Raw genomic sequence first — 7,830 nt, 5'->3', positions numbered from 1 at the left:
ATACAATCTATTGCATATAGACTTTGAATATAGATAATATGGTTTTACATCATATATACGTATAATATATTCAAAAAGTAGTATAAATATATTATTTTTTAATAGAAAATAAGACATATATCTACATAAATTATTTTAAATACTATTATAGTATCCAAAAGTTTCTATGTATCTAATATATATTTTTTAATTTTTTAAATATACCATTTGAATTAGAAGCATGACAAATAAGACAGTAGATTAAATCAAAACTTTGAAAAGATAAAGTACAAAAAAAAATCAATAGAAAATTATATCAAGTCAAACGCCTTTGAAAAATATGTACATCATTTTAAATCCACCTGTAAATTCAAGGATTTTAGGGTTTTCATACACTCCATCTTTCTTCCAATATGCACCACTATTAATCTTCTTCAACATCATTCTATCTACACATCTATTTACCAACCTACTATGAACAGACCAATGTGTATTGTGAAGAAATTCAAAGATAAGAGGATAAATACTTGAATCATCTTTCTTGCAAATATCATAGAAAAATTATCCCTCTTGTATAAATATTAGTTGACTTACTTTGACATTTCTCTACTTTTTTTTATTTTTATTTGTTGCTCAAAAGATATTGATATCCAAAAGTAAAGGATATCTTTGTAATCCTAAATCCGAAATCTTAATTCTGGTGTTTTGTAAATCTCTAATTATGAGCAAAAATGTATTGCATATTTATTTTTAGAAATCTATAGCTTTGATTTTTGATTTTTGATTTTGTTTACATATTTGATATGATTTTAGCAAGTTTTGAGTCTAATGTGTCTGATTTTTCAAGGAAATTCTAAAGTTTTTTTTAAACCAAAAGAGATATAACATTATTTTAAAATATAGTATGTCATTATAATAAATTTAAATAGAAATTTGATATAAAATAGAAGCAATGAAATATTTCACAAAAACATGTCGAAATTTGAAATTTATAAATAAAATATATTAATTTTTTACTTCATATATATCAAGGACCATCAAATAAAAATAAAAATTCTAAAATTAATAACTAAATATATTTAGTATATTTACTTATTTTATTATTAATTTTATAAAAACACTTCTTATACATGTATTTTCTAAAATAAAAAAATATGATTTTTTAATATAAATAAAAACTACTAAAATAATATTATATTGAAAATAAAATTTATATATAAAGTATACATATTTATTAGTAATTCATTTTTCATTTTTTTCTTTTATTATTTATTTAGTAATAAAATTTTATGTTATATTTTATGTAACTCTTTTATTTCTGTTTAAAATATTATTAACTTTATTTAAGGAATATTTTACTAAAACTTAATCTTGAAACTCTTTAATGTACGTAGAAGTTTTATTGCGTGTATGCAAAGGTGCATGGCACAAGAGGGTGTCTATATAGGAAAAGAAGGATGTCCGTGTAATAAATGGAAGATACCTACCTAGCAATATCCATATAAATATTTATAAAATTTAGAATTTATTCCATAAAAAAAATCATAATTTATTTTTAAAATAAATTAACTAAAAAATTTTAAATCTAATGTTGATAATTTACTAGCTAAACAAGTTACTTAAATTTTATCTATCTACTATGTATTTATTTTTTTAACTTGTTAGTGTAATAATTTTTTTATAGGAAATAGTTAGTATATATATATATATATATATATATATCATGTAAATAAAGTTTCCCATTATCGTGGTGTTTATTGTTATTTGTATTATTCCATTGTTAATCAAAATGATTATGAAGCATTATTCTAAACAAAATACAGTACACTTGCATTTATGATATTGCATGTATTTTTCCGTTTCTTCTTTACAATAGTCTTTTCAATCTATGGAATTAAATAAATAATTAAGTAAGTAAAAATCCTTCGGATTTTTGTCACAACATTCCATCTTACATTAATAGATTTAAAGTGTAAAATAATATCAGATTTTCTAGTTTGGGCAGCCGAAAGATTTGTGTATGGACCTATTGAACTAAAAGCAATAGAATTGAATTCTATGCAAAAAAAAAACTCATTATTAGTGAAGTGTTGTACGAATTTTTCAACAACTGAGTATCGAAATAAAATCGGCGGCTATTAAGTATTAATGAAAAAAACATATGTGCACAAAGAAGGAAAAATAAAATAAAATGAAAAGAGTAAATTACAACCAAAGAACACCATGCTTGTAATAAAAAAATCAAATCCGGTTATAAACATACACAAGGTCACTTTTTAAATCCCTTCTTTAACCTAAACTGAAATTCAAAGTATCAACCCCAGAATGTAAATCTATAGAATTATGAACTGGTGATTTGATAAAAAATGCAAACAATATATCAACATCTAAAATGTTGTCTTCTCTAAAGCACAAATCTGAGCGTTACAGAAGCTTTTCAACTTTCACAAAAAAATGGCTCTATTTTGTTTCTGACGAGTCAAAAGTGCTGTTCGCCAACAATGAAGTATCAATTAAGATTTCTTCATTCAAACTATCAAATCAATCAATTAAATTTTAGCTTAAGAAATGTTTCATTACCATTCTAAATTTCTTTTTAAAATCATTGCTCCAAACCAATCTTACCATGACATGTTTTGTGTTCGTACATCCATGTTGGATCCGCCTCTCATACACCCCAAGTTGCAAACACAACATTGCCAACTTCTAAATTAAGTTTGCAACATGCTATCATTCCATTAAGTTCCACTTTAAATAATTTACACATTGCTTATACATAACACCCAATCAGGAAAGATTGCAAACTAGACACTTTGCCTTAAATTCATTTTTTTGATGGTGATATTTTATTGTCCCAGTCCATACTCCACTGCCCACAATTGCATAATGCAATGAGTTTTGTTAATGATCCTATGTTTGAATAATTTCTTTGTAATATCTAAAAATTCACATAATATAATAATATTTTTTTAAGTTATTGAAATGATCATTGATTATATATTCCGATTTTTTTAGAGTTGTGTAAATATGTATCAAAGGTAATACATATTATTGTATGCAACTTAAATAGTTCCCTGAATTAAGATTTGCGATTTCTTTGATTTATAAAAAAATAATAATAAATAAAATAAAAAATAAAACTAACAGTTTCAATCAAAAGAACAAGAACCCTATTCCAACAATAAAATATGGTTAAGAAACAAATCCCTGCTTGAACTTTATTATTTCAATAATTGTGAATTATTCATATACATGTATGAATATTATAAAAACTAGTTTATTTCCTAAACTAAATTTATGTGATCATCTCTTTACTAATGTATAAAAAAATAAATAGCATATATATATATTAAATTTAGCATATCGTTTTTACTATAATCTAAAAAATATTATAAAAAATATGTTTATAATTTAAAAACATTAAAATTTTTAAGATATTTTGATGATGTGATCAATTATTTTTGGATTGTACGTATTTGAAATCTATTATGCAATATTTGGCTGATATGAAAATTACATCGGTTACTTTAATTTGTTTGTGTTGAATTTAATTTTGATTATATGATAGAATTATTTTAAGAATAAATCACTGTGATTATAGTATGCAGACTTGTGACTCTGCACGTAAAAAAATAAAAAAATAAAAAAATGAAAGGTAAAGAATTATGCCAAGAAGACAAATCAATACGACCTCATTCATCTCCTTCTTACTCTGTTAGCAATGGGCACAGCAACTCTCAGGGTTTCGAAATTGAAAACTATGCTCTTCTGTTCAAGTGAGTTGTTTAAATTTTCAATGTTCCTTTTCAAATCAATCATATATTTTAGTTTTTTCTATGGTATAGTGAGTCTAAGTCTTACCTACATATATTAGCAATTTTAATATTTTATTCACATTCAGTTCTAAATATTGTATTGTATTGAAATGATTGTAATAAAATAGAGAACAAGATGAAGATTTGGAAGGATTAAGAGAAAGTGTAGAGCGATTAGGGAATATGGGCAAATCAATAAATGAAGAAATTTCAATCCAAGTAATACATTAATTTCATGAAACCTAATCATTGTGCAATTTAAACTAATAATCTGATTGATTTTCAAAAACTTTTCAAATGGTATATGATATTTTATTTTTCTTTTTATTTTCTGTGTTTTTCGTCAGCTTAGTATTAAATAAGTTTTATTGAACCTTTGCTAACAAAAACATCGGTCTAAAATGTTTGTTCAATACAGGAAAGGCTCATCGGTGATGTGGAGCATAATATTGATACAACCACTACTCGCCTTCATTTTGTACAAGTAAGACACAACTTTGAAATAATAATTTTATTTAATACTTAATACCTTCAAAGCCAAAAAAATGGCTTGGTACAGGAATTTTGTGTGATTTTTAATTTTGATTCAAAAATAACAGATAAATTATCTTAAAACTCAAATTGATTTTACATTGTTTGATAGAATTACTAACAAAAAAGGATAGACACTTAGAATTTTAGTAATACTCATATTATATACTATTTTTAAAAATAAATGCTTTGATTTTTGAAAATTATCTAACCATGCAGAAAAAGATGGAGATAATGATTGTAAAAGTAGGAAGTAATGGACAGATATTCATGATTGTCTTCTTGATTGTATTATTAATTGTACTTGTAGTACTTATATTCTATACATAAAATCATGTTTCTGTATACCCAAAAATGGAAACTTTCAACATATCACAAGAATGCTGAATTCTTGTTGCACTAATTTTTACAATGTTACAAACATCAAAAACAATAAACATTGATTACCTTGTTTAAAAACATATACAGCAGTTAAATCAGTTAATAAAACGTTGTGTTTTATGTATCAAAACTTACAATCATGATTTTAAAATCAAGACCGTGATTTCAGCACAAGTATTGAATGTTATACATTCAAGTTAAAATTTTATTTTGTTTTTGTCTGTTACGGAAATAAATGTGTATTTTTGAACCGTGGAATGCTTATGTAATAATTTGTAACTGCATTTTACACATATTACATTTTACAGAAGTGAAAAAGTACAAGCACCAAATTAGTTCTGTTATTATGTATAATTTATATACAAGTTTTCCAAGATTATATAATGAATTGTAATATAATTTCATTTATTATTATCACTCAGTATTTAAAATAAATAAATGTAAAGACCATATGAAGTTACAATATTTATGGTATGCACATGAATCAACAATATATTTAATTCTTTGAATGTCAATCAAATGATGAGTAACTTCTTTAAATATATTGACAAAAATATAATCTCTTACTGTGGATTCAGTTCAAAGATGTATGAAGTTACTGGGATTTGAATTTTGACATTTCTAAATTATTGGAGAATAATATGTCATTACAAGTTTATCAGTCATTTAGTCAATCACTTTAATCATGTAAAGAAATTACTCATACAAAGTGTGTATATATGGTTTAGGGTTTTTATTTTTTTATTTTTTTTGTTTGTTTTAAAAATATAAAATGTAAACCAACTGAATACTTGTAAATTGCCTATTAAATATTATTCTCTTCAAAAAAAAAAAATCTTCACTAACACAGAGTAGAAAATTACATCTCATTCAATTTTAAATTAAATAATTTTATAGATTCAAATGGTGATGTTGATAGAAATAAAACAAAACTATTTCAATCTGACCACAAATTTTAAATTGTGTGATGGATTGCGTGAGGTTGTTTACAAGACATGGGCTTTTGATAACCTTAAGGAAGTTTTATTTTCCGTAAATTAGTCTGAGACAAAGTGCAAATTACAAAGAATAAAATTTTGCAGCAGCTCATCACAAAACAATGTGCAATTTATTGTTGATCTTTGAAAGCAAAGACTTGAGCTTGGAGCTTTGCTGCAATAACCCTTAAAGATTCTAGAATTGCAATGGAGGATGTTGGAATAGACAATAGGAATTCTTAAGTTAAACAAAATGCTAAAGCAAAGAAGTAATAATCAGAGAGGACTTTAGAAGTACAAGAAACTATATATGGATCACAAAGTGAGGCCAAAATGTGTGTAAATAGAATCAAACTATACCAATAATTAGAAGGCTCAGCTCCAACAACCAACAAGACCTAAGAATAGCTGTGAAAAACTTAAAAAACTTTAAGTATGAATGTCAAAGTCAACCCCAAGCAAACTATGAAGTCCATAGACTTTAGAAAGTTTTGAAGTTGTTTATTTTTTTGATTTCCCTTGGACATTATTGACTCTGAATTTCTATAGATTGTATAATTTTGAGACTCTAAACTTCAAATGTTTTGGGAGTGTTGGTAGCATAATACTTTATAATTTTAAATATAATTTTTAAAGTTTTGAGTATAATTTTAGATAATTTTAAAAATTATTCAAATAAAGTAAAAGAAAAAAAAACCATAAGTGGATATTAATCCTTATTTTAATCTAATTTCTTCATTTTTTAAATTTTAATTTATTTTATTTTTTAAAAAATGGCTATGAAATATTGCATTATACATAAATTTGATGAAACCAGTTGGCATCTCTGGAAAGAATAGATTAGGTTCATGCTTTTGACAAGGATTTATAGAAGGTTTATAACAAGTTTAAGAAACCTACTAAGCCACTCAAAGATCTAGCACAATTAGATAAATGTAAGGATATCATTATATTTTATGTAGACAAATTTATTGTAATCTTTATCATTAGACTATAGACTTGTGCTATAAGTGTCTAAATCCAAGGCTCACTTCATATGGTTAGATATTTTTTATCTTCTTTAATTAGGTGGTGAATTTATCTTGTATTTGCATTACTAAGCTTTAATCTTAGCAATATTCTTCTTCATACTTTATTTTAATGTAAAAAATTAGAATATGTTTTTTTCTCCTTTTATATTAACTATAAAATATTATTTTAAGAATAATTAGCATATTGTAGTCTCATCTTCAATTTTTTCTTCAAAGCAAAGAAACTATGAAAGGTTGTTAGGTTTTAAACAAAATTTTTCATTTAATTTCTTTATGTTGTATAAAATGTTTTTTACAACATTTGAAAAATATTTATTTTTTCTAATAAAATTGAGATTAATTTAAAAAAAAACTAAATGTCGATCCTATATGTATCGCCATTAGAGAATTTTTGTATTGGTTGTTTTGCATGACACATCATTTGGTTTGGCATTGAATTGTAGTAAAGAATGTGGGATCTCAGAGTTCAATCGAGCAAGAAGCAAGTAGGTTCGATTTGTTAAGTAGGATGCATGCAAAGGTTGAGTTGTGGCATAATCAATGGATAGAAAGAGGAAATGGGTGTGAGCGAGGGAGGGATGTAGGTAGGGGGGAGGTCTCAATAAGGATTCCGGGTGCCGTGTGTGTGTGTGTGTTTGATGGTGCTCGAAGGGAGGCTCAGGGCAACCGAAACTCTCACCTTCAATTCAATGCCATGCCTGGACGGGACGGGACAGTACAGGACAGGCTCCCCCGTTTCTCACTCTCCCCCGCTCGCTCTTTCTCTGCCACTCCGCTCTCTCTCTCTCTCACTGTGTGTGTGTGTCTGTGTCTGCAGTGGCGTGACGACTACGGGCGGTTAGCATATGGCGCTACCCCGTTCCCGAAGCAAATGTTTGCCACCGTCACGTCCACGACTTCGCCTTGCTCTCCTCCTCTTGCATGTTGAATGGGCCTCCACTCATTGGTTGCCACCTGTTGGCTCTGCCAACCAGGAAATCCTCTTCTAGGGGCTGATTGGAAGCCCTGCCTGCCACGTCTCCACCGGCTTGTCGTATCTTACTTGTTGCGAACGTACATGGTAGCGAGTAGCGTGGTTGACGGTGCAGGGTCCCACCAGGGTGAGTGAAGCAGAGG

The 7,830-nt window shown here is 26.9% G+C and overlaps 1 long non-coding RNA gene across 1 annotated transcript; it reads left to right on the top strand.

Annotated features, from left to right (window-relative positions):
- Positions 1 to 2,253: 2,253 nt before the first annotated feature.
- On the top strand, positions 2,254 to 4,843 carry LOC112279747 (uncharacterized). The gene is made up of 4 exons (XR_002969132.3): positions 2,254 to 3,755; positions 3,923 to 4,013; positions 4,213 to 4,278; positions 4,545 to 4,843. It is a non-coding gene; the product is annotated as an uncharacterized LOC112279747 (long non-coding RNA).
- Positions 4,844 to 7,830: the final 2,987 nt, after the last annotated feature.

The sequence above is a fragment of the Physcomitrium patens genome, chromosome 3, assembly GCF_059467195.1.
Source record: "Physcomitrium patens ecotype Gransden chromosome 3, ASM5946719v1, whole genome shotgun sequence".
NCBI classification, from domain to species: domain Eukaryota; kingdom Viridiplantae; phylum Streptophyta; class Bryopsida; order Funariales; family Funariaceae; genus Physcomitrium; species Physcomitrium patens.
This window is presented reverse-complemented; position numbering and strand designations above follow the sequence as displayed.